At 39.6% G+C, this 27,992-nt stretch overlaps 1 long non-coding RNA gene and 1 pseudogene across 1 annotated transcript; one reads left to right on the plus strand and one right to left on the minus strand.

The window, feature by feature from the left end:
* Positions 1-27,978, minus strand: LOC139036038 (uncharacterized). Its single transcript, XR_011488726.1, has 4 exons — positions 27,718-27,978; positions 21,642-21,789; positions 10,078-10,218; positions 1-1,279 (listed from the first exon to the last, which is right to left on the minus strand). It is a non-coding gene; the product is annotated as an uncharacterized lncRNA (long non-coding RNA).
* Positions 16,956-17,051, plus strand: LOC139036109 (U6 spliceosomal RNA; annotated as a pseudogene).
* Positions 27,979-27,992: the final 14 nt, after the last annotated feature.

Below are 27,992 nucleotides of genomic sequence, written 5' to 3' on the forward strand. Positions count from 1 at the left end.
TGAGTTGTAACACTGATTTATTTAAGAGCTATAACACTGGTCTGTCCAAGACCCAAGAGCTGTGACCCACCAAGAGGGCTTTAATGTCCGTCACTCCAAATTTTTGTTGTGACGAGACAAAGAACAGAGGAGCATACACTCGCCTGATAGTTAGATATTTTCAGATTTTATGAGCCCAATTGCTTGCATCTGCTCATATCTAGAAAGGCACTAAAATAATTAATGGAGACATCTGCTCCTCTTGACGAGCACTAACCTTCTTGTGACCAGCAGTAACCTTCTGCCAAAATGTGTGCTTGTTGCACATATCATCCCAACCTCCCAAATCACATATATACAGACCTCTCCCTTTACCTCTTCAGAGCAGTTCCTTAAAGTTACCTGAGAGACGGTCTCCCAGGTTATAGTCTTCAATTTGCCCCCCCAAAAACTTAACTTCACAACACTCCCCTTGTGCATTTTTTTTCAGTCGACACTAGTAAGTGAACAAACCTGATGATAATTGGAAACAAATACTCTGGCTTAGCATCAGAGAAGCAATATGAAATGGAATGATGAACTGGAAGTGGGGGGCCACTCCAGTCAAATGTTGCCACCCAGGAATTCAGGCCTTGGTTTTGTAAGAGCAACAAGAATCTCAGTTATTATGGGATATTTCTTAGCTCAAGCAATTAACTAAGCACCCAAATCAAGCAATCAAGACACATCTACCATTTCTTTGTGACCTCTGACTTAGGCCATGACGTTCTGGATGTGCTCTCTAGGTGGCAACTACTTGTTGTTGCCACTCATCAGAAGTTTCTTATCCTGGTTTGAAGTCTTATTTTCTGGCATGAGTAGGAGATGAAATGCCAGAGAACTGCTGATCATGTTTGCTTATCGAACTGGGGTTGCTGATCGTCAACGAAGAGAAAGACTAAGTAATATCTGTGGCTTTGCTGTCAACCACTGGACACTTAATTTTGCCATTGCACTTTGCTTTGTTCATCATAATATGTAATCGTGGGGAGAAAGGGTTCTAAGTATGTTCATCCTTTCAGGAAGTTTGTGAAAAAGTGAAAGTGTTAGTCACTCAGTAGAGTCCGACTCTTTGAGACTCCAGGGACTGCAGTCCATCAGGCTCCTCTGTCCATGAAGTTCTCCAGGCAAGAACACTGGAGTGTTGTAGCCATTCCCTTCTCCATGGGATCTTCCCAGCTCAGGTATTGAACCCACATCTCCTGCGCTGCAGGCAGATTCTTTACCATCTGAACCACCAGGGCAGTGCAGGAAGCTTGTACTGTAGTAGAAAACAGACAACTCTGGAGTCATATAGACAAAGATTTGAGTCCCGGCTGCAGTGCTTAAGAGCTAACTGACCATGGATACTTTGCTTAACACCGCTGAGCCTTGGGTTTCCTCACTTATAATAAGAGAATAAAAGTTGCATACAGAACAAGGCTCCTTCAGTCTGACTGTTCTGCCATCTTCAGTGTGTGTCTTTCTGCCCCTAGGTTGCAAGGTGGCTGTTGCCAAACAAGCATTGTTTCTGAGTTCCAGGCAGGAAAATGGAGAGTGAAGGTTAAAAGGCACATGTCAGCTATGTCTCTTTTATCAAAATTCAGTAGCTTCCTAGAAGTCATATCTAGCAGACTTTTGTTACTGGTCATATTAGCCATCTCTGGTTGCAAAGGAACTTGGGAAATAAATTTTTTTTTTAGCTGAGCACATTTCCACTTACTCATAAAGCAGAATTCTCCTGTGAATGAGAGATTGGCTATTGGGTTAAAAAAAAAAAACAAAACAACCCAGTGATATCTGCCAAAGTGCTCAATAATCCTGGATATTATGTTTATATTAGTTTTAATCTGAGCTAGTATATTTCCTTTGTCATCATATCCAAAGGGCTGGGCATATAGTGTGTGTGTGTGTATTCAATCTTGCTTCTTGCCCATCTAACTGGTACATCCGAAGTACATTCTTCCCAGTTAGACTTAACAAAAGGCTAAAAATTAAAAAGAAAGAAAAAAAGGCACTTCTTCCATAAGTATCTATGCCAAGAAAGTACCTTTGTTGTTTTTTTTCTGAAGATGAACCATTATCATTATGATAATAGCCAAAATTTACTGAGCATTTATGGTATGACAGAGACTGTGCAAAGTTTTTCTGTTCATTATAACCATCATAAGAACTCTATCAAGTGGACTCCATCATCCCTACTTTAACAGTAAGGGAACTGATGCTCCGAGCGGTTAGTTGGCTTCAGCTCACACAGTTAATACACACTGGAGCCAATATGTGAAGGTGGACCTGTCTGATTGCAAAATTCCTGCTCTCATTTTAGAGTGCCGATTATACTGGCAGGCTGTGAGATGTTCCTCACCTACATTTGGAAACTCTGTCCAAACTTTATTCTAAAGCCCAAATCTTGGTCTCACCATTTGGCTAATGCCACAATAATAACTGATGTAAGTAAAATCCATCAATGGATTGTAGAATTAGTGAGGTAAAGTTTGATGAAAAACAGGATAGATGCATATTTCAAAAGTATCTCCACATGAGAAACTCAATTATAAAAATAGTAACTTCACAGTGCAGAAAGCAGGCTCACATCACTGTAACCAAGTAATCAAAGTTAACATCACTAGTAATGAGACAGAGCAGTTATCATGTGACGCCTGAAATGATGCCCTGAGAAGCGCCCAGCATTACTTCTGTAGTGTTCCTGCCAAAAATGCACAAGCTAAATTTAATCATAAGGACATCAGACCCAACTTGAAGGACATTCTACAAAGTAACTGGCTAGTATTGCCCAAAAGTATCAATGTCATGAAAGACAAAAAAAAAATTGAGGAAGTGTCTTAGCCTGAAGAAGATAGAAAAATATGACAACTAAATGTAATGTATGATCCTGGATTGGATCCAGGACCAGAAAAAAAATCAGTGTGACAATTAGGGAAATTTGAATAATATCTGTGTATCTGTTAATAGTATAGTTAAGAAAATTTTCTATTGTTCATAATTATGCTACCATTATGCACTGTGAACATTTGGAAACTGGGTGAAGGATATATGAGAACTTATTTTTGGTTCTTGGTGACTTTTTCTTGCACCATTTTTTATAAGTTTTAAATGATTTTAAAATTAGAAATTAAGAAAAACCTGATCTACCCAGTTCACCTGTAAAGGTGTTTACTTATCAGAATTATGTCTGAACTGCAAGCACGTCTCCACCAGCTTTCTCATCTGCTCTGTGTTCTGTCTCGAAGAGGCTGCCCTGTTCTTTGTCCAGATGGTGCCAGGCTCAATGGTGCCAGATCTGAGAACTATTCACACCCTAGATAGCATACATTTGTATATTCATTATGACAAATTTCTGGCAAATGAAAGGAAAATGCTTTGTGCTAACAAAAACGAAGTATTGTGAGTTTATCATGATATGGAGGTAAAGTGTCTTGGGAAGGGTATTTTTTTGTTCTAATTCACAGTGTGGGTTAGCAGTGGTTTTGCTGTCTGTTTCCTTCAAAGTCACCACCAGGGTACAGCCTCTTCTTGTCCAGATTAGATCTAGTCACAGGCCATCATCTGGTGGAGGAGTATTCCCCTTTCCTTATCTCTCCTTCAGCTGCAAAACAGAACCTTATCTCAGATTTTCAAATATCCCAAGGTGCGACACCCTCAGCTGGCAGCGGGAAGGCTACACTGACCAGCCCATGTGTAAAGAGGAGCTGCAGCGCTCAGGGCTGTAAGATGAAGAGCTGATTCTCAAACTTCCCCCCAAAGGTTCCCCAACAGTAGAGGAGAGTTGTATCAGTTAGGATGCTTAGGGCTGCAAATAACTGAAAATCCAGTTGAGGCTAGCTTACACACGAAGAAATTTATTAACAGGCAGTCCAGAGCTCAAAGGGGCTGCAGGTCTTCTGCCATAAGGGCTTCCCTCCATTTCTTTGATACTCTCCTGGTCCAGTCTTCCTTTGTGTATCAGTTTTGTCTCCAGATTAGAGTCCTCACTGTGAATAAATGGCTTACAAGAGCAAATGGGGACACACATTTCTTTGTTCATGTTCTACAGGAGAAAAAGACCACCTTTCACCCACTGTACCACAGAAACCTTTCCCTTCAGGCTGACTGAGGGGTCAACTGAGGTCACAGGTTCCAGTCCTCTGCCAATTAACAGTCCCCAAGGGAGCTGCGCCATGAATGACTGAAGCCTGAGTTCCTAAACCATTCAACGGCAAGGTGGTGGGATTACCACGAGTGGTTCAGAGTAAGCAAGACACATCCCAAAGCTGAGAATGAGGTTCAGTTCCTTTGAGTACTGGGCCTCCTGAAGAAAAAGTGGATACTTGAATAAAAATCAGGGCTTTGTCATGGAAAGGAATGGGAATAATTGACGCTGTTCAGTGAATTCCTACCCCCTGTGAATCAAGAGTGTTGGCCCAGCCTGACCCTCTACAAATAGGGCGTTTCTTTGTATACCTTCTTCCTTTTTAAATGGATTATACTGCTATGGAAAATAATATGGAGGTTCCTCAAAATATTAAAAACAGAACCATCACATGATCCAGCAATCCCACTGCTGGGTGTATATCCAAAGAAGTGGAATGCAGGATCTCAAAGAGATATTTTCACACCCATGTTCCTGACACCACTGTTCACAATAACCAAGAGGTAGAAGGAACACAAATATCCACCCCCAGATGAATGGCTAAACAAAATCTGGTTTACAGAAATATTATTATCCATCCTTAAAAAAGAAGGAAATTCTATCACAAGCTACAACATGGATGAACCTTGAGGACATTATGCTAAGTGAAATAAACCAGTCACAAAAAGACATATGTTGTATGAATCACAAATGACCATTACACTGCGGGTTGTGATGACATTTCATAAATGTTAATAATTTTCTCTTCTATCACATTTCATCTAATTTTAAAAATCCTTTTCCTGCTTTAAAAATTTATTTACATTTCTTGCCCTATTTCATAATCTCTGAGCTGGGTTCATCTTAGAATGACTCTTCCAATTTTGTGGAAAATTGGTTACTTTATTTTACATATATGTATTTTTTTATTTAGAGGATAATTACTTTACAATATTGTGATGGTTTTTGTCATACATCAGCAAGAATTGGCATTAGGTATACATACATCCTCTCCCTCCTGAACCTCCGTTCCACCCCTTAGGTTGTTATAGAACACTAGCTCTGGGTTCCCTGCATCATACATGGAACTCCCACTAGCTATCTATTTTACATATGGTAATAGATATGCAGATATTTATCCTGTGGCATCCAGAAACCCTTAGCCACATTTGAGAGGAAAGGTATGGAACCCAGAGGAATGGGTTTTCTGGAAGTCAATTTCTCTAGTTAAGTGAATTGTAACGCAGTCATATACATGATAGACTATTAGCCATTAAAAAGTCTTATGAAGAGTATAATTTTTAAATGGGGGAAATTCTTATTTTACAATAATAAGTAAAAAAGACAAAAGAGAAGTCAACACTGACCATGACTATAAAAGAAAGAAGTAACAGGAACAATATTGGGAATTTGAAACAGATGTACAGGAAAATACCCCAAAAGAAACTGATGGAAATGTTAACAGTGGTAGTCTTTGGGTGGTAGATTTCCAAGAAAGTTTTCCTTTTTCTTTGAACTTTTAATTTTCTTGGTTTCCCCCCCCAATTTATAATTATAATTATTTATAATTTATAATTATAAATATATAAATATAAGTTATTAAATATTATATATTTAATTATATATTAAATATATAAATATTATAAATTATAAATATGTAAAATATATAAATATAAAAATTATAAATATATAAATATATGTATAATTTATAATTTATTTTGGGTGTAGAATGTTTAGTAAGGAAAAAGTGAACTGGGGTAAACATAAAAATTGTGTCTCTAAGGGACTCACTTATAAAAACAAACATTATGACCACTATTCTGGCTGTTCAGAGAAATTACACTACCACGCACACCCCCACTTTGTTATTTTTAATGTGTTTTTGACAGTTCAGGTCAACATAAAATTACTCCTGTAAACATAAAAATGACGATAGGTCCAAAGTTAGGTGGCTAAGCTTTCTCTGTGATTTAACTTCTTGGCCATTTAAAGTTTTACCTCTGAGTAACAACAAACTATTCCTATTAGCATTGAAAGTAAATTAGCATTATTAGCATTGAAAGAACAAAATGCAATTCTTGGTTGTCTGAAAAAGGTTTAAGTCTTCCATACAAAAATATAAAATTGTTCAAAGGTATATAATTGAAAGTCTGAAAGCAGCACATTTATGTGTAAAAAGGTCATTTTGTTTTAACTCTCCCTTACGTAACTCACATACTAAAATTTGAGAGGAGGCTGAGTTTGTTCCATGTAAGTGCTCTTTAATAGTATCGTCATTCTGTTTCTTCTAAGTACAGCTTTACATAAGCATCCCCATGTGGAAATTCCAAGGTCAGAATAATTTAGCTTCTCTCCTGGGGACACACTGTTCATCTCGTGTAAGATGAAGGAATGTCCCTGTAGTGAGATGGGTTCGGACCGCAGACTCTGCTAAGACTCAAGTCCTGGATGTGGTCCAGTCATGATCTCCATCAGTGTGGTCACAGGGCCGCGCTGAGCTGGCATTTGCAGCTGCTGCTCCCCCCTGCCCTGAGCACCTGCCCTGCAGAGACTGGAACTTGGTCCATCCAGGCATGTTCTAGTCAGCTGGTGTTGGTCTGCATCTTACTACTGCGGGGCTTTGGATTAATCAGTGACTTACTTTTTGTGGCAGGAAAACTTATTGAGAATCAGTTTTTTTTTATATTCTCCAGACCCCGGGCTCACCATCCCCTTTCTCAGCAGAAGACTCGTGGTATTTTCCTGCCTTGGGGGTTTTTTGCACATGGAAAGACATTGCCATGGACCACTTTTTGCTTTGTTAAAGTTCAAACTCGGCTAGCTTCTTCTATGCATTCTTAGAAAGAGAGAAAGGGACTCTTTGAGGGAAGCAAGAAGGAAGAGACAAATATACCTGTCACTAAAAGAGGAGGGAGAGGAGCCCAGAGATTTGAGTAGCTAGAGGAGGATGCTAGTGCCCAGAGAGGAAAGGTATGTGGTGAGGTGTACACTGACCTACCCCAGCCCCTCAAAGATCCTGGCCATTGCAGGTCACACAGAAGACATGGCATGTCTCATTTCAGAGGAAATTTCCTAGTACAGAAAATGGGCATCCAGCAAGTAATCATGCAGTTGGATAAGAAGGGACAGGGGCCGGCATCCTCCATGCTTTAGCACACTGGGCAAGAACTGGAATCCTGAGTCAGGTCCCATGAAGGAAGCCTTCAAATGGCTGAGATGTCATTTCTTGCCATTCCAGTGGAACCATGTTAGGAGTTAGATTTAATTAAATTTTAGAGAATAAAATAACTGGACATTTCTTACTCATTTGAATTTGTATGTATTTCTACTTTGGCTGTTTGAACCTCTATTTCTTCATTATATCCTGGAGATCAAACACTTGCCTCATAGCATCACTCTAAGGATTAAGTTAGGTTAAGATGGGAGGACCTGGGGAGGCAGTTGGTCATACTCACTAGGTGGTTGGTTGCTATTGATTCTCTAAAAAAAAAGATTTGTTTCCCTTCTCTTCAAGATGGGACTGCCAGAACGAATGGCAGAAGCTGGTATCAGGACCTATGGAAGGCTTTGGGTTAGGGAAGGCAGAGGGGCAGTGATTTTAGCAGTAATGATAATGATTGCTACTTTTTTGGGGGGGTCTATTAATTGGGGGCTTTTTAATATTGAGCTTTAAGTTGATTTGGGCTTTCCAGGTGGCTCAGTTGTAAAGAATCTGCCTGCCAATGCAGGAGACGCAGGAGACTGAAGTTTGATCCCTGGAGCAGGAAGATTCCCTGGAGAAGGAAATGGCAACCCACTCTAGCATCCTTGCCTGGGAAATCCCATGGACAGAGGAGCTTGGCAGGCTACAATTCATAGGGTCACAGAGTCAGCACACATGCACACACATAAGTTGATTTACAATATTTTCTTTTAGGTGTACGGTACCTGAATTCACAATTTTAAGTTTACAATTAAAAATTCATAATTTTAAAAGATCATAATCCATTTATACTTATTATAAAATATTGGCTATATTCCCTGTGCTGTATAATATGCCCTAGGAGCTTCTTTTCTGTATAGGAGTTTATATCTCTTAGTATCTCTTAGTACCCTAACCCTGTTCTCTATAACTGTGAGTCTGTTTTTTTGTTGTTGTTATATTCACTAGTCTCATTTTTCAGATTCCACATATAAGTAATAATATAAAATACCTGTCTTTCTCTGTCTGACTTGTTTCACTAAGCCTAATGCCATTCAGGCCCATCTGCATGGTTGCAAATGGCAAAACTTCATTCTTTTTTATGGTTGAGTAGTATTCCATTCCATCCACATACTGTATCCTTCTATTCATAATGATAGGCAGTATTTATTAAGAACCTGTTATGGATCAGACACTCCTGGACTATAAATCTTGGCAGCAGTTTTTCACCTGCTCTGCAGAGTTCTAAGATTCCATGGAGGGTCTCAGAAGCTGCAGTGAAGGGTCAAAAGGAGACCAATGAGTTCACATACAGGGCTGCTTCCTTGGCTTCAACTAGATCAGTTTTGCATTTACCTGATTAATACATTGATCCTCTACATGAGATTTTGTTTGAAAAGTAGTATGTCTTTTTAAAATGTTGGAAAACTTCTACAGAAATATTGGATCAAGATGGCAATCCAAACAAAAACATGCTCATCCAGCCTTCCTCACCTGATCTAAACCCTAAAACTAACCTAAAGGATATATATCTACAGATACCTATAAATATATACATTCTATATGTCTTTAGATATATAGATATTTGAAGATCATGTTGACTTGCAAGACGAATTTCTCTAAATGGATCAAACATTCTGCAAGAACTGCTGAAACACAGAAAACAGAACTGGGATAACACTGAAAAGAGACCCACTGCCTACCATTAAAGAAGATGGCACCTATAAATTGTGAGTCAGGCTTCAGTACTGCTCCAAGCTTAGGGAAAGGAGATACAGGGTCAGGAGGCAGCCCCAAACCAACATTTAGGGTGATTCTGGTAGCATTCCAGCAGCAGGAACCATCAGGCAGTTCCTCTTTTCTTCCTTCCACCTGTGCTACACAGCAAACAGCCAAAGTTATTCCAATGGGACCTCTTGGGGATTATAAGCAGGGTAATAACCAAGAGACGTGTGTACCCCAGAAGAAAGTGGGAGTTCCCATGCTCAGGAGACCAGCTACTGATCCACTTGGTCTGGTGGTATATCCTTCCTCTCTCTATAACCACAGGAAGCAGAAACAATGAACAGATAAGCACTCAAACATATACGCAAGGCTAAGAGACAACTGAAAATGCAAACAGACGAACAACTGAGAATCACCAAATATTTGAAGAAAAACAAAGAGGTGTCCCAGAAGGAAAGAATGGAGGGAATGAAGGGAAAGACATATTAAAAAACCAACAGAATAAAATAGCTCACTGTCAATGAAAGACATGACACCTCCAACGAAAGAGCCCCTGAGTGCTGCTTAAAATGAATAGAAAAACAAAACAAAGCAAAACCCAGATCACATCCAGACACTTGATGGTAACATTTCAGAAAACTAAGGATAGATGACTATTTAAAAATTATCCCTAGGTAAGGAAATTAACAGCTAAAGTAAAGCATATTACTTGGGAGAAGGAGAACATCATCTATTACTATAATTTTATAAAAACTGTAGAAAACCCTGGCGAAACATGGGAATAAAGTCCAAAAATAAAATCACACAAAGCCAGTTCCCAAGGTCTGGCTCACAATACCAACTCTAGTCATCTAGAGCTAGTTGTTCATCTGGCTTACATCCCAGTGGGGTGCACTTTTAATCATGAGCCGGGCTGAGATTTCCATAATAGCACAGTTAACTCCAGGCCTCTTCCCATTAGCTCACACCTATTTCAGTGACTAATTTTGAGACTGACATGGGTACCACTGAGGACAAAGGGCCCACCCCTCACACCCCTACTTACCAAAATGGAGTTGCTGCTGTTTTTCTCTCCGTGGAGACTCTCTCTCTCTTCCATGCCATGCCTTTCCTGCACAGCGTCAGCTCATCCCAATCCAAGAACAGTGCTGAGTGGAGAATGGGAACCAGTCTCCAGTCAGGTTACCTGTGAGTCCACGTGAAGGTGAAGGTTATTATACCTTATAAGAGCAGCTTGCAGAGAGGCAGGGCATGAGATAATGGGAAATGAGGGGACCATTCTGATGGGAAAGTGGTGAGGACAACAGAGAAAGGAAGGCTGGTCTGGCAGCGGGGCTGCAGGATAGTGTTTCCCCAGGGCTAGGGAGTAGAGTGGAGAAGGCAATGGCACCCCACTCCAGTGCTCTTGCCTGGAAAATCCCATGGACCGAGGAGCCTGGTAGGCTGCAGTCCATGGGGTCGGACAGAGTCGGATATGACTGTAGCAACTTAGCAGCAGCAGCAGGGAGTAGAGGTCCTGAAGTAAAGAGGATAAGCGGTATGCAGTGTAGAAAATCAGATTTTGTCAGATCAAATAGGATTGATATGGGAAAATATAAGATAGTGTTAACTAAAAATAATCTGGATAAAAGAACCTGTGAACACAGTTTGATCCCTGAAGGTGTGAGGGTGTGTTTTCAATCTGTTGTATGCCTGCTACTGTATATGCTGAATGGAAAGCCTGCCATTTGTACCCCTGTAGGGCTTATAGATTAGCATCATATATAGCTTCCAAAGTAAACAAAGGTTAAGAGTGATTATCACTGGCTGTAATATTGTTCTTTTAGTGTAGCTAAGTCATGTTCAACTCTTTTGCAACCCCACAGACTGTAGTCCTCTAGGCTCCTCTGTCCCTGGGATTTCCCCAGTAAGAACATTAGAGTAGGTTACCAGTTCCTTTTTCAGGGGATATTTCTGACCCAGTGATTGAATCTGCATCTCCTGCACTGGCAGACGGATTATTTACTGCTAAGCCACCTGGGAAGCGGTTGTAAAACTAGGAGTGAGTTAATTTTCTTCCTTATAAGTCATGCTTTCTACAATAGCTATGTGTGCCTTTTAAGAGAGAAAAGCAATGAATCTTATATTTTAAATACACAAACACTACAGAAAAATGAAAACAAAGGAGACTAGGCTATAGAGAATTGATTCACACTCATCAGGCTAACAACAGCTTTATTTATAAAACACAATGCCAATTTTATTTATTCAGCCATGTCCAAGATCTTACGATAGCGGCCAAGGTTATACAGAGGGTTAGGATAAATCCTTGCTCACAAGGAAGATTAAATTATGGTTTATGTGGTACTTATGGAAGAGGGAGCTGAAAGAATGGTTAACAGATAGGCATGTATTAATAATTGTATTTCCTTGATGAATAAAATAAGGGCTAACTAGAGGTGTATGTATTTTATAAACGTGCAATGTAGCCTACTGTAGTATAACATTCTCTATTCTCTGATTTAGGAAATGCTTCTTAGATGAAAATTAGGGAGATAACTCCTAGTACATATTATCAGCCGTACATTTCCAAAGGCTCTATTAGGGTCATAAAATTTGAAGAATGCTTATTATTACCTTTGCTGTCAACTTATTAACTTCAATGCCAAAAAGACCTTATCCAACATTTTACTCTTAAGAGCAGGAGAATGAAATAATAATAGTAGTTACATTAAATGAGTGCTTACTATGTGCTAGGCATTTCATGGGGTCTTTACAACATATCTCTAAGGTAAGTATTACAGGTCTACAATCTTTTATACAAAAGCCTGGGGAAGAATGTGTTTTGGAAATTAGATTTTTGTTTCAATCTAAAAAGAAACTGGAATTCTGTGGAATATGGTACTTAAGCTACAGATTTTATAACACTACTAATGGGCATGTAATGCATTAATATTTCTGCAAAGAAATCTATGAAAATTCAAACTGAAAAAAAAAAGACCATAAAAAAATACCTTATTTATGTATATAAATTACCAAATTTGGGCATGTGGGATCTTAGTTCCCCAACCAGGGATTGAAACCATGCACCCCTGCAGTGGGAGACTCTAAACCACCAGACTGCCAAGGAAGTCCCAAGTTTCTTTCTTTCCTTGCTTATGATAAAGCTTATTTCTAGGAAAGGTCTTAGCCATATTTAAAATTGATACTGATGAAAACAAACCTGTGACACATGCAACAAATATCACTTCTTGAAGAGATGATGCTGGTGTTACCGTTGCCTGTAAAACCAGGTTGGAGCTGAACATCTGATGAGGAGCCAGAAACAGAATCCTCAAGTGATGAAGTGTTACCAAACACAGACTTTCCTTTTTAAAGACTCTCCTCCGTGTTACTGGTCTCCCTAAACACAGGCTTGCATTTAAGCAGTTTCTGTTTTTAAAAAATTTTTATTTATTCTTAGCTTTATTTTTGGCTGTGCTGAGTTTTTGGTGCTGCACAAGAACTTTCTCTAGCTGTGGCGAGCAGGGGCTACTCTCTAGGTGTGGTGTGCAGGCCTCTCATTGTGGTGGCTCCTCTTGTGGAGCATGGGTTCTAGCAAGCAGGCTTCAGTAGTTGTGGCCACATGAACTTAGTTGCCCCAAAGAATGTGGAATCTTCCTGGACTAGGGATCAAATTCATGTCTCTTGCACCAGCAGGTGGATTCTTAACCACTGGACCACAGGGGAACTCCAGCAGTTTCTATTTAAATGAGTAAACTGTCAGTGAGCAGGCTCACTGATAAACATACACTGTTCAAGTCTAGCAATTAACTGGTCACACATTTTCACCATTTGGTCTTTGGAGATTTTTTTCACTTGTGCTTATGATGCCACTGTCAGTACTACTACCATCTTTGTACTGATCTGTACTTAAGACCTTCTCAGCAATTTCCCCATCACTCAAAGAAAGCACATGGGGGCATCATTACGTGTTCAGCATCTCTTCAAAGTCTGCTTCTTTCAGTTATATTTACACTTTCAGTTTTTGGCAAAAGTAATGAGCTTTGCTATCATCTTCTAACCAGAGTCTCTAAATACTTCAAAATCTTTATCGGTCAGGTAATTTTCAAACGTCATTGTGGCCCAAAGTCTGTACCAAGTATTGGTTAGTGTTGATTTATTGACATCATTTTAAGCATTAGCAGTTGGGGTGGTGGCTCAGAGGGTAAAGAACTGCCTGCAATGCAGGAGACCTGAGTTCGATCCCTGGGTTGGGAAGATCCCCTGGAGAAGAAAATGGCAACCTGCTCCAGCATTCTTGCCCAGAGAATCCCACCGACGTAGGATCGCAGAGTCAGACATTACTGACTGACTAACACAGAGGGCGTTCTCAAGACTAAATTCTTAAGGAAATCTTGGATTTTCAGGCTTCTGTTGACCAAAGCAAGAATGCTACTCAAAAAAAGGAAAGAAGCATTTATATTTGTTCTTCAAGGAGCATAGAATTCCCTGGTCACAGGGTTATATTATGGATGTCACACTGGGAGGAAAGTAAGTGCCATAAACATCATTTCTCACAAGAAGTTCAAGGAGGGGGATATGCAGAACAGTTGTCTAGGCACAGTAAAGTTCTGCTATTGTCTTCCTGTCCAGCTTGCTTGCAGTGAGTTCATGTTGCTGGCACAAGGTGCTAATGGAACCAATCCAAAAAGATTTCTCTTGTTACTGGTGTTTTCCTGTTTGCATAATACTGCAAAGGTAAATTGTGTACACCATTTTTTTTTTTTTAATGTATTCATTTGGCTGCACTAGATCTTAGTTTTAGCATGTGGGACCTAGTTCCTTGACCAGGGATCAAACCCGGGCCCCTTACACGGGAAGCCTAGAGTCATAGCCACTGGATCACCAGGGAAGTCCCGGAGCACACCCTTTAAACATCTCGGATACAGACTTTTCCCAGTCACTGTCAATTTTATCTTGTGTGTGACTGAAGCCTATGCACACCCAAGAACAGTCAACCTCTGCCTGGCATCCTATACATCTGTTGGTGTCTTTTTGTCTGCCACTGTTACGGTTTGTCTAGGAATGTAGTACAAGTACAGAGCTGTAAATGTGTTCAGGGCTACGGTTTTCATCAAATATGATCTTGGCAAATTCATCAATGTAATTTTTCAGTGGTCTCATGATCATCAGCAGCTTCACCACAGAATTTAAGATACTTGATACCACAATATTTTAAACATTTTTACAGCCAGTCTTCTGAATATTCACACTTACTCTCAATGTTCAGTTCTTCATGGTATAGCCTAGCTTGTTTTATGACCTACAAGGCAGTCAGTGATATATCTTGACTTCTTTGTTATTGAATCCATTCAGTTAACACAGTCAAGATCCTTGTTTTGGTTCTATGAAATGTTTTTCTATTTTTCACTAGCACTTGGTTATCACTGTCACCATAAAATTTTAAGAGCTTATCTTTCTGTCTGTACAAGTCATAAATGGTGTGGGCCCCATACCATATTCTTCAGTAAGGCATCTCACAGACACACCACCACCAAGCTTCTGCGGTAACTCCACTTTCTGAGCTATTGACAAAGACAGATGCTTCCTTTTCTTCTGTTACCCAGAGGCAAATCTTTAACTCTTTGGGTCATTTTCACAGTGCAATGAATCCTCAAGCCACCAAATGTCAGCAGAAAGCAGACATGAGTGGTGATGGATATGATGGATATGAGTGCTGAGATATAACTAAGCCTGCACAGCTGAGGTTTGGCTGCCAAATAATCCTGGTGCCACACTTATAAAAACGTTTTTGGGTCTCAGACAGTATTTCTTTGGTTTTGTGTTTCGTCTATTTTGGTATTGCAGAGTAGAGACTGTGGACCTGTATTAAAAATATCATTTTAATGGTGACAAGACTGAGGCTCAATTAGTAACTTGCTTTTCTATTTCTTTTCAGTCTCCTAAACTTTGGCCACTTTATTGGACAAAGAAATTTTTTTTTTTTTTTTGTATTGTCTGCCAAGATGATTCGAGTTGGAATATTTTTAGCAAAGGAACCTAATACTCTTGGCTGTTTGACTGACATAGCCAATAGTTGAGGCCTGTGCTGGGCAGTGTGAAGATGCCTATGCAAGAAGAGGCTGGATGTGCTAAATTTATAGTCATTGAATATAGATATTTCTTTTTGTTCCAAATGATCTGTTTGGAACTTAATCTGTCTAGATACTTATTGCCCCACAATGAGTAATCACGGCAATTGAGAGAAAACAGCTCATTTCAGATCTTTTGCAAATACTCCTACAAGTTTCCCATAAATATCCACTCATCTGAAAGGTTTTGTTTGTTTTTTTAATGATTCCCTAAATTATACATCTCAACTGTGACTCAGAATTATTGTTCATCAAGTTTCAGAATTAAAAATGTATTTTAGACATTCTGCTAAAATATTTCCTTTAACTTAGAAAGAATTCATTAGAATTTTGAATGCCTAAGAGTCTGTGGTTAGGGTCCTACATCAAATATTATTTTATGAGTTCGTTTTGGAGGACCAGCCTTTCTCCTTAGTCTCATCATCCCCATATTTGTGTAGATCTTCATGGAACATCTATAATGAACTGGAGATTGTTGATTCAGGCCTAAATCTTTTTCCATTATGTGCGAGAGCAGTCACTAGGACTGAGGGGTTTATAAAACTGGGTAAAGCACAGTTCCTGTAATCCCAGAAGTTTAAAATCTAGTAAATAAAATATGAGAAATGTATAAAATCCAGTGAAAATTCTCTTCCTCAGGAGAGGAAGGGATCACATTTGTTACAATCTAACCACACTTATGTTACCTTTTTACATTGGTCTCTCCTGGAAGACTGCAATAATAACTACCATTTATTGGTCCCTTCTGTACCCAACAGAAGCTGGCATTTAAAAAGCACCAGACTCAGAAATGTCCATTGACCTTGCTCAGTGTCAGAAACTTCTAAATGACAGTCTGGAATTGACCCTACTACTTGACTATAAAGCTCTATTTATTTTTCACTCTAATTTAAACAACACTCTTTCTTTTGCCTTCAGCATATATTCTGTGTTCCCACCTGTCTCTTCAGTATAGTCCACTCTCCTACTTTAGAAAAGAAAGGCATACCCTAACTTATCTGAAATCTTATAGTGTATTATCTCAATAAGTAAAAATCTCCTGGTTGCCCAACAAAAGGACAATTCAAACGACTGGGAGACTTCACTGGAGATTCAGTGGGTAAGACTTTGTCTTTCAATGCAAGTGGTGCAGGTTTGATCAGGGAACTAAGATCCCATACGCTTTGTGGCCAAAAGACTGAAACATAAAACAGAAGCAATATTGTAACAAATTCAATAAATACTTTAAAAATGATTCATATTAGAAAAAATCTTAAAAAAATGGTTGGGGAAGCCTCCTTGAATAATTAATCAAGGCACATAAAATCCTGCCTAACATTTGTCTTTCTTATACATATTTCTGTTAAGAGAAAAATGTTGCTTTAGAACCAGCATACTTTGGCCAGTGTTGGGATACTCTGAATTAAAACAGAATAGGCATTGGGTGTGACTGTGCCTCTGACCTTTATGGACTAGAATCAAGAATGCAGTGCCCTTGAAAGTTCCATGATAGTAAAGCAAAGAGAGCTTAGATTTTTTTTTTTTTTTTTTTAAGGAAAGCAATTCTTTTCAGCTATTGAAAGAACACTCATCTTGGCACTTGTCATTAGCTAGAAAAAATTATAAGATTTTTCTCAGGTTAGCTGTCTATCATCCAATAAGGGAGCTAAGCCCTATTTTATCAAATCAGATTATGAGATACTTATCCTGATTAAAGTCCATTCCCATTTTTAATATTTATTTGATTGTGCCAGGTCTTAGGAGTGGCTTATAGGAGCTTTAGTTGTGGCTTGTGGGACCTAGTTCTGTGATCAGGGATTGAACCTGGGCCTCCTGCATTAGGAACACAGGGTCTTAGCCACTGCACAGGACAGAGAAGATCAGCATGGCCCCTGTGCAAGGATGACACACAAATAAAACCTTTTATAAGTCAGATGGTTTCTAATTTATAGATTTCAATAGACCTAATTCAATTATTAGCTGATAAAACTTTTAAGTAATTTTGGATAATAAATCACTTATTTTTGACATCTAATTTGAAAGAAGTTAAAAGAGTTGGGTGACACTGCCATAATTTCTATTATTATATTATTATTGTGAAAACCACTAAGAGAATAGAAGTGGTACTCTGTCCTATTTTTAGAAATAATGTTCTTCCATGAGTACCTGAATTAATGATAAAATAAATCCCCATTAATTAAAAAAATTTTTTTTTTGCCACACTGCATGGCATGCAGGATCTTAGTTCCCTGACCAGGAATTGTACCCTTGAACTCTATATTGAAAACAGAGTCTTAACCCACTGGACCACCAGGAAAGTTCCCCCACTAACTTCAATAAAATATACATGCCTGCAAATTTCTACTTAGGTGTTTGGCAATTATAAAAAATATTTAATATATATATGGTTTTAACTACTTGTATAACAATAATAATCTTAAATATAGACTTTTTTTTTTAACTTGGAACTAAAAAAATTAAAATCTGTATCTGTTTTTGTTTGAAACACATGATAAGATGATCAATGAAAGTCTTTGGAGCATAAACACTCTGTATTAGGGTAAAGAAACTTGCACTAGGGTGAAAAACTAGGGGAAATGGAATGAAAAGGAGCTCAGGAAGTAAAAAGAACAATGCTCATTTTCTGACTGCTAAAGAAGAGTTCATGTATTTTTTAAAAATGTGTGCTAGTCTCAGAGTTGCTAACATGAGATCATACTATTCTATTTGTAGCTTGATAGTTTTCCTTGTGTATCAACTTTTTAAAAATTGGCTAGGTTCTTATAATTTATGTATTCATATTCTGGCTCTGCCACTGCCTATGATGAGTGCTTGGGCATGCTACTTAACTTCTCAGAGCCTTGGTTTTTTTCCGTATAAAGTGAGAAAGTTGAGCCAGATCACTTGCATGTCCCATTGTTTCTAATATTCTATAACTCTGTGACTAAAGACTCAGAAATATTCCTTTAGATGACTGAAGACAAAAACAACCCAAACAGGTATTTCCTTTTTCCCTCTTCTTTCTCATTTTCCTTTTTCCCTCCCAACATCACTATGCTGGCATAGAGCAAAGATTGTTTGTTTTGAGGGAGTTACTAAAATCAGTCTCATTATGTTCCAATTAATTACAGTGAATTCACTGGCTTCCCTCAACCAAAAATAGTCAAACTACTCATGACATCATTATTTAAGATCACATTGGCATGACCCTTCTTCCGCCTTCTAAGGAAGCCGGAATCTTGAAATAGCTCATTAGAAAGAGAACTCTTTAGAAAAGTTCACCAGAAAGTCTATAATTGCGGTTGAAAAATATGTGAGGTCCACTAGCACCGCCTTGTGCTATTTTCAAAACAATGCAAGATATAATGCATAAATAGTACTGTTTTGGTTTTAAGTATTTTCATTTTGGTAATAGAATGGTCTGATTTTTCATACTTGCAGTGAGAAAAGGTCTTGAAATGCTAGTGCTGTGTTCTTCTTTCTTGTTCCATACTTCCATGTAGTTAGATCTATCCATGTCGACTTGGGGACAATTGAGATTTTTAGATCAGGGATTCAAAGAGAGAGAGTTAATAACTCAATTGACAGACTTCCAAAAAACAGCAGAGTAGGGGAGGGAGCCCATGTGAGGAGATAGTTGCTGACCAACCATGGGGAGCTCTGTGGAAAGGAGGCCAGGGACTGCAGTTCATCCCCACCATTCGAGTGAGCATGCCTCTTCGTGTATTAGGAGAACCACAGGTCCTACCGTCATCACTGTCAGGTCATTGCCACACCTGCGCTGGGCCTCTTAGCTCATCCAGCTGAAAGACATCTGCTGCTGCTTGGTCGTGCCTGAATCTTTGCAATCCCATGGACTATAGACCACCAGGCTCCTCGGTCCATGGGATATCTCAGGCAAGAATACTGGAGTGGGTTGCCATTTCCTTCTCCAGGGGATCTTCCCGACCCAGGAAATGAACCTGGGTCTCCCGCATTGTGGGCAGGCGCTTTACACTCTAAGCCACCAGGGAAATCTACTGTCTCATAGGTCTGCCCTATGGTGGGGGAAGACGTAGTGTAAACAAACAAGGTAATTTCAGTCATTGTAAGAACGTTATGAAGAAAGTAAATGAGGTCAGTTGGATAGAAAGTGACTGGCTGGGGGAGGTGTTGGTGAAGGGAGCAACCTCAGGGAGGGTGGGCAAAGATCACCTCTTTGGGACGGTAACACTAAATAATGACAAGTTAGTCATGGAGAGACATCCGGAGGGAACAGAGGGAAGAGAGAGTGCAGAAGCTCTCAGGCAAGTCTTAGTCGACCATGTTTTAGAAAGATGGCCAACCATGCAACCTCTGCAAGCTCAGGAGTGGGGAGCCTCCTTCAGTGAGCAGATGATGGGGTCTTAGAGCTTGACACACAGTAAGTGAATAGCGTGTCATTTCTTTGACACATTGTAACACAAGAAAACTCTTGTTACGAATTTAACAAGAGTTTGTAACAAAAGCTTCCCCAGTTCCCCTCCTGTCTTGCTTCTCAGAAGCAATCACCCTTACAATCTACTTTTAGTTCTTTTGACATATTTTTGACTAACACACTCCTAATGTTATTTCTTCATGTATTAATTATAAGCACTATCTACTTACTTCCTACAATGACAGATAAGCACTTAGCCAAGAGAGTTATGGTTATTTTTCTGCCTCTACTGGTTACCTTCACACCTATAAATAATTAACTTCTATGTACTATGTCCTGTTCCTTCATCTCTTGACTCCCACATTGTAAGACTGGGATATTACAGACTTAAACCTTTCTGTTGCTTCTCTTCCTCCATTTTCCCCCTGCATGTCTCTGCTGTGCACAACCTCCTATGCACTATCGAATACAGTAATTCTAACTCTTTTTTAAGCATGTCATACATACAGGACCCTACATATGTAGGTCCTGCCTGCTTTTTTTCATCTCCTGGCATTGTCCACAGTATCTATACTCAAAGTCTTATTGAACTAGGTACTTATAGTTTTTATAATGACTTTTGTGTGCTCATGTCTTTCTTTTCATTGCCTCATATGTTTTCATTGTCTGGAATGGCCTCCTTCTACAATTCACTGGCAAACCTCAGTCATTCATTTCAGTTTACATGCCACTTTACAAAACCTTCCTTGGTGGATGTAATTTATAAATACAAAAAATATTTATTCAGTGGCTGTTATATGCAAGGCACTATTGTAAGTGTCAGGGTTACAGAGGTTCTAGACAGACACTCATGAGCTTGCATACCAGTGACTTACGCAGACTGAATAAAAACAAATACCATGATGAAACATATTGTGTGTTAGGCTTTACTAAATAACTAACAAATGCTATTTTAATCCTCACAACTTTAGGGAGACTTTTATATCCTTCCCGAGGTCACTTCCTGTAAGTGACTGAGCTTATATTCAAACTCAAATCTGTCTATCATCAGAAGTTGTCACTCTAAATTATTCTCATTCTGCTCCTATTACTCTTTGTACACTTTTATCATAATATTTGTCATACTGTTTTGAAATTGTGCATGGATTTCCCCAAATAAACCACAGGATATAAAAAAAAATTATTCGTGTAACTATTCTCTCAGTTTTCTCAGGATGGCCACAGAAGTAATACCATTCTAAAGGTACAAGAGAGAAATGATTGCATTACATACTATGGGTGCTGTAGGGAACAGGGATTATATTCGTGCTTGAAATCTCAGATTGAGAAAGACTTGCTTTAGGACGAAGCCTTCTTAAAGACAGAGATATCTACTGCGTAATGGATACTTGATAAATGCTTGTTGAACCTGTTATTCAAACCTTTGCAAAAATACCTACTTAGTTTTTGGATTGAGAAACTGTCTACATTAGTTCTGCATTTGGAGGTGACTGTGCAGCAGGAGCTAGTCACTCAGTCTTCTTTCAATGGGGTTTCAGGGGTGTTCAGTCCAAACTTTAAGAAGCAGTAGGAAGCAGTGGTTAACTGTGCAGACTCTATAGCCATCTACCCAGATTCCAATTCTATCATTTACTATTTGTACAATAAGTTATTATTTAACATGTGCCAGGCACTTTTAAAAGTACTTTACAGACATTACCTGACTAAACCTAACACCTCTATGCAGTAAACACCTCTACTATTCCTCAAAAGGGACATGTCTCAGTTTTCTTGTCTACTAAAGGCAGAGAGTCGGGCATGACTTAGCAACTGAACAACTAAAGGCAGGGTACTGATAACAGAATACTTCACATGGTATCTAGGATTGAATGAGTATAACGTGCTTAGAACAGTATCCAGCACAGAGAAACTTAGCTATACTTGTACAGGCTGTGATCAGAGCAAGAAATCAGCTTGATGCAACTTAATATTTTCATCTTATGCTAACGTTCACTTCAAGGGGACTTATGGGAATTATTTTGAATGGGCCTAAATCTTAAGCATCTCCCAATCAAGTTGGCTCTGTGTTTCTAAGGGAAAACTAGTGGCCAGTGCTGAGATGGAAAAAGCAGGAAAAAATACCTCTGAAATCTGTTCAGTTTTCTGCATCTGCTCTGCCATCTCCCAGTTCCACGTTATCACCATCTCTTGATGGGATGGCTGTAATAGCCTCCTAGCTGGTTCAACCGCATTCTCCTGGGATGCCTCTATCCTCTGCTCGGAGATTAACCTTTTTAAAACACAAAGGGAAATGGTATTGTATGATACGCACACTTACAACAGTCCTTTCTCATTGTTCTTAGAATAAGAATCCAAATCTGTAACTTAGCTGACTAAGCCTTGTAGGATCTGGCCTTAGCCCATCCCTCCCCACCCACTTCAGCCACATCAGCCTTCATTCATTGTTCAGCAAGTATTTGTTTGATCACCACGTGTTTATGGAATCACTGAGGATACAGCAATGACCAAGATAAACACGGCTCCTATAGAATTTAAGGAGGTGGTAGTACAATGGCAACAAAAACCAGACATGTAATAATTACTGTAAAAAAGATAATAATTGCTGGTTGTAATAAGTAGGAAAATGAAATCTAGCCTGCAAATAAAAAAGAGGAGCATTTGAGATAAGATGGACAGAAAGTCTTTTCTAAGCAGGTAATATGATAGAGGAGATCTAAAGGAGGAAGAGAAGTGAGTCACATGATAAATGGAGAGGAGATAACTCAGGTGGAGGGAATCTATGCAAAGGTTCACATATCCTAGAAGAGGCTGGTGTGTTTGAGGTACCCAGAGTAGAACTCACTGCAGAGAGGTAAGAAAGTGAGATTGGCTGATACCTGATCTTGAAGGGCCTAGTAGGTCATCATAATAATTAGGAATTTGGGGGACTTCTGGTGGTCCAGTGGTTAAGATTATGTCTTCCAGTGGAGGGGGTGTGGGTCAAGACTCTACCCTCCAATGTAGGGGGGGGTGTGGGTTTGAGCCCTGGTCAGGGAGCTATGATCCCACATGCAGGGCAGTGTGGCCAAAAAAAAAAAAAAAAAAACACCCAAAACAATTAGGATTTATTTTCCCTTTTCATTTTAGAAAAGCTTAAAGCTATAAGAACTATGAACTGTTTGTCACATAACTGTTTTGGTTCTATTTTCTTTGTTCTCTCTTCTTTTGTTCTCCCTAACATTCCCCCCTCAAATCTTCTGAAGGTAAGTAGTTGCAGACACTGACACACTCTGCTGCTAAATACTGAAGCAAACATCTTTCCGAAATAAAGACATGCTTCTACATGGTCACAAATTATCACATGCTCCCAAATTAATACTGATTCAGTATAATCTACTATATAATCCGTATTTAAATTTCCCCAATTGTCCACAGAATGTTTTTCTTTTTGCAGTTACTTTTTGAAAAATCTATAACCAATGAAGATTCATGAATTTCATTTAGCAACAAGCACCACGACTTTTGACCTTCTCTTTCCCTAACACTGACATTCTAGGTCTGTTGACCTGTAAAATGGTCCTCACGATTAGATTCAGGTTAAACATTTCTGGCAGGCTTCCCAGGTGGTGCACTGGCAGGAATCTGCCTGCCAATGCAGGAGATGCAGGTTCGATCCCTGGGTCAGGAAGATCCCCTGCAGTAGGAACTAGCAATCCACTCCAGTATTCTTGCCTAGAAAGTGCCAAGGAGAGAGAAGCCTGGTGGGCCCCAGGCCATGGGGTCACAAAGAGTCAGTCTTGAGTGACCACACACACACACACACACAATCCATTGTTTTAGGATTCACTGACAAGCTTTATCTATGTTGATTTTTGGGCTCCCCAGGTGGTGCTAGTGGTTAAGGAACCTGCCTGTCAAAGCAGGAGACATAAGAGACACAGGTTCAATTGCTGGGTCAGGAAGATCCCCTGGGGGAGGGCATTACAACCCACTCCAGGGTTCTTGCCTGGAGAATCCCATGGATAGAGGAGTCTGGCAGACTACAGTCTACAGAATCCCAAAGAGTCCAACATGACTGAAGTGACTTAGCAGGGATGTCAATTTTTACATTGGGAGTTGCAAAGTGGGGATATTTTACTACTGTTTTTGCATTAACTGGCATTCTCATGTGAAGAGCTTTCCATTTTTAGTCCTCTTCTCCCTCATCCACCCTCCTACAAACAGGACTTAAAACATTAAACGTGTTATTAAACTATTACCATCATTATTCTTTTGATGCACAAATTGTTCCAAACATGGTCAGTGTAAAACCCTTTAGGCCAGATCCAGTGTCCTTTGTTAAATGACTTTATTCGTCTCTGAAAACTTCTTTGCGTTTTCTGACAAGAATGGTCTAGGTTCACTTTATAATTTCCGTGCCCCAGACCTGGAAGCAGTCTTCTCTCCAAGAGGCACTGGTTTCTTTTAGCGATAAATGGTATTTAGAAACCATCTGGGTGGCTTGGTCCGGAGATGTCCATTGTTACTGGGGTGCCAGGGCTTCTAGGCCTCCAGGCCCTCTCGGTGGACCCAATTAAGATAAAAAAAGATAAAAACCCAAACAATCCAGGTCATTCTACTACCAATTCAAATCTAACATCATGGGGTTCTTCTTTACTTTCTATCATACCATATTTATTTCTCTTCTCCCACAGTGAGAACCCTGGAACCAAACACGAATATTTTTACTGATTTGCTTTTTCCTATAACACATGCATAACAGTTTCAAAATTATACCAAGATCCGTTTCAACATCAAGCCTACTAAGCCAAGTTATTAATTTTTTTGCATTTCTTTTTGCTCATCATATCCCACAACTCCTAACTCCTGTACATAGAATACTGTGCCCAAGTTAATTGAACAAGCTCTTTTTCTCTGTGTAGCTATGCTGACAATTTGATATAGGGGTATATTCATCTCTTTCTTTGCATTTTAGGGCTTGCATTTCTCAAGCATTTTAGGGCTTGCTTTTATTTTTAGGTTTAATTTTTTGAAAAGGCAAAATTCTGTTTGTTTTTTTTTTAAGTTACAGAAGTCACATTCCCATCCCCAATAGAGAGCCATTTACAACTAATTTTCTGTTTTATAGTTTTTGTATTTCTATCTTCAAAAATATACCAAAAATTTGTGTGGAATACATATGTATGTAAACTCTCATTTCTTCTTCTTGCTTACATAATAGTACAGTTTTTATATACTTTTGCATCTTTTTTCTTCACTGAACAATATAAATATCATCTTATTCTAAAACGTCATTGAAGTGCTTTAAGCCAGAGGCTGACATGATCATTCCCACGTGAAGCTGGTTTTGCTGCCCTATAAATAACAGAGAACAGGATGTGAAGCAGGCGGCCAGCTGGAGGCTGTAGGGGTCTGGGTAATGAAAAGAGAAGCAAGCATTTATTTCACTTCTAACAAAAAAGTACAACAGATACATTTGTTTACGAACTGGATGAGAGTGGTGAGGGAAAAGGAGAACTCAGAGATGATTCTTTCTCATGAAGGTAGATGCGTGGTGGTGTCATTTACTGAGGCACAGATTAGAGAGGAGAGGCTTCCCGTTTTGCAATGAAAAATCATGGTCCCATATTGAATATGCTAAGTCAGAGATTAACAGTAAACAAGGGGAGGGTGACCTTTTGCTGGCCCAGAAGCCAAAGGAAGAATGTTTCAAGGCTGAAACATTTAACTGTGTGGATGAAACAAACTGTGAGGAATGCTTCTGAGAGCTAGAATAAAAGAAGGCAGAAAATCCACTGGCTCTTATATTTATCCTGCCCCTTTACCTGGGTGCTTACTCCTCTTTTTTTTTTTTTAAACTTATTTAACACCTAATAACCCTTGGAGATCCAGATCAAACACTACTTGCTCAGGTTCTGGTGACACTGTCTTACAGCTCTAAACATTTTCTTCAAACCACTCAGTACAGTTGTAATTTCTCAATTATTTATGTCTTTTTATTTGTATTTGCAATTTTTTGTCAATTATTTGAATATAACAGTGACAGGTTTTATTTTCTTGGGCTACAAAATCACTGCAGATGGTGACTGCAGTCACAAAATTAAAAGATACTTGGAAGAAAAGCTATGACAAATCTAGACAGTGCATTAAGAAGCAGGGACATCACTTTGTTGACAAAGGTCCGTATAAAGTTATGGTTTTTCCAGCAGTCATGGACAGATATGAGAGTTGGACCATAAGGAAGGCTGAACATCCAAGAACTGATCCTTTCGAACTGTGATGCTGGAGAAGACTCTTGAGAGTCCCTTGGACAGCAAGGAGATCCAACCAGTCAATCCTAAAGGAAATCAACCGTGAATTTTCATTGGAAGGACTGATGCTGACGCTGAAGCTCCAATACTTTGGCCACCTGATGCGAAGAGCCAACTCATTGGAAAAGACCCTAACTCTGGGAAAGACTGAAGGGCAAGAGAAGGGAGCAACAGAGGATGAGATGGTTGGATGGCATCACCGACTCAGTGGACATGAGTCTGAGCAAACTCCTGGAGACAGTGATGGACAGGGAAGCCTGGCATGCTGTACTTCATTGGGTTGCAAACAGTCAGACACAACTGAACAACAACAAAGCTCCTCGAGGGTTAGGGTCTGTTTTGGTAGCTTTCCTCCACTTTCTCAATGCCTCTAGTCCAGTGTTTGGCACTTAGCAGGTTTTCAATAAGTATTTGTTGAACAATAAACAAATGTAGTACCTAGAGGGCCCAAGAGTTGGAATCAGTAACAGCTAGTAAAAAGCAAAACGGGAAGCGCAGATTTTTGGGTAGACTTGCCTGAAAGGGTAATGAGTTTGACACAGAGGCCCCTAAAGACTTAAGTTCCAGCCCAAGCAGTAAATTACAGTTTTACTTTATCATCTCTCCTTTCTTCCCTTTCTCTCTTTCTTCCCTTCTACTTTCTCTGTTCATTTTTACTCCTGGCCTTGCATCCCTTCTTTACTACTAACTGGCTCACCACAAATATGATGATTTTGTGGGGAAAGAAAGCAAGCTGAATGAGACAGTGGGAAGTTAGAAAGGGAAGGGGGTAAGTTACAGGGAACATAAATATAGAATAAGAAAAAGAAAGACAGTAAGCTCAACGGAACAGTTACTATGCTACAAATGCTACTAAGTAAAACAGTGGAAAATAAGATCACGTGTGAGACGGCAGGTCTTGAAGTCATCCAGCTGAGTTTAATTTCCCAGTTCCACCATTAATAGCTGTATGCCTTTGAGCAAATTATTTAATCTTGAATTCAGTTTCCTCAAAATCTATAAAAAGAGCATAGTAACAGTACCTACCTCATAGGTTGTTCAAAATCTATAAAAAGTGCATATTAACAGTATTTTCCTCATGGGGTTGTTCTCAGGACCAGTACCATAACTAGTTTTAAAGTGCTTAGGACCACGGCTGGCACAAGGTAATGCTCAGTTAACATTAGCAGTTACTTTTCTTTCTTTCTTTTTTATTTATTTTTATTAGTTGGAGGCTAATTACTTTACAATATTGTAGTGGTTTTTGTCATACATCGACATGAATCAGCCATGGATTTACATGTATTCCCTATCCCGATCCCTCCTCCCACCTCCCTCCCTACCCGATTCCTCTGGGTCTTCCCAGTGCACCAGGCCCGAGCACTTGTCTCATGCATCCAACCTGGGCTGGTGATCTGTTTCATCCTAGATAATATACATGTTTCGATGCTGTTCTCTCGAAACATCCCACCCTCGCCTTCTCCCATACTTTTCTTTAAAATGAAGCACAGCACGTAGAGATGGCCCAAGTAGTAAATACTTGTCTTATGACTGTAATAACACTGCATCAAAAGAAAAGGATCACTTTAAAATAATCAGAGAAGATGTACTGGCACTTACATTTTGAGCACTGCAAAGACCTTGCCTGTGCGTGGAAGATAGGTAGCTGCTTTGTATTTTCAGAATGGCAAAACAAACAAAAAAACAAACAAACAACCCACAACAACCCACAAAAAGAGAAGAATGCTTTTGAAAATCTTTTCTGAGAAAAATGTACCTTGTCCATGAGGGCGCCTATGGACAACAGGTAGGATCATGAAGCGAAAGAAGTGAAGTGACCTTCTGGGTGCGGGCAGCGCTCATTCTAAGTTACTCTTTCGAAGCAGAGCCTGTCCCGGCCCGCAGTGAAAAGGCCTGCCATTTCTCACCTGGTCCCTAGGGGAGTCGCGGAGCTAAGTGTAGCGGCAGCGGCCTCACTTCGGGGCCTCAGCTACGTCTTTATTGTCTCCAGATTGGAATCCGAGATCCGCAACGCTGCCAAGAGAGGGCGGTACCCACCTCAGCCAGGAAGCAGCACCCTACCCAACTTGGCACGCGGATACCCGCGGGAAGCTCCGCCCACTAGCCGCTCTCCAGTCTGCTTCCGCCCATTGGTCGCTAGGCATACCGAGACCCGCCCCCAGATTTGAAAGCTTATCCCGGG

The sequence above is a fragment of the Odocoileus virginianus genome, chromosome 7 (genome assembly GCF_023699985.2).
Source record: "Odocoileus virginianus isolate 20LAN1187 ecotype Illinois chromosome 7, Ovbor_1.2, whole genome shotgun sequence".
NCBI classification, from domain to species: Eukaryota; Metazoa; Chordata; class Mammalia; order Artiodactyla; family Cervidae; genus Odocoileus; species Odocoileus virginianus.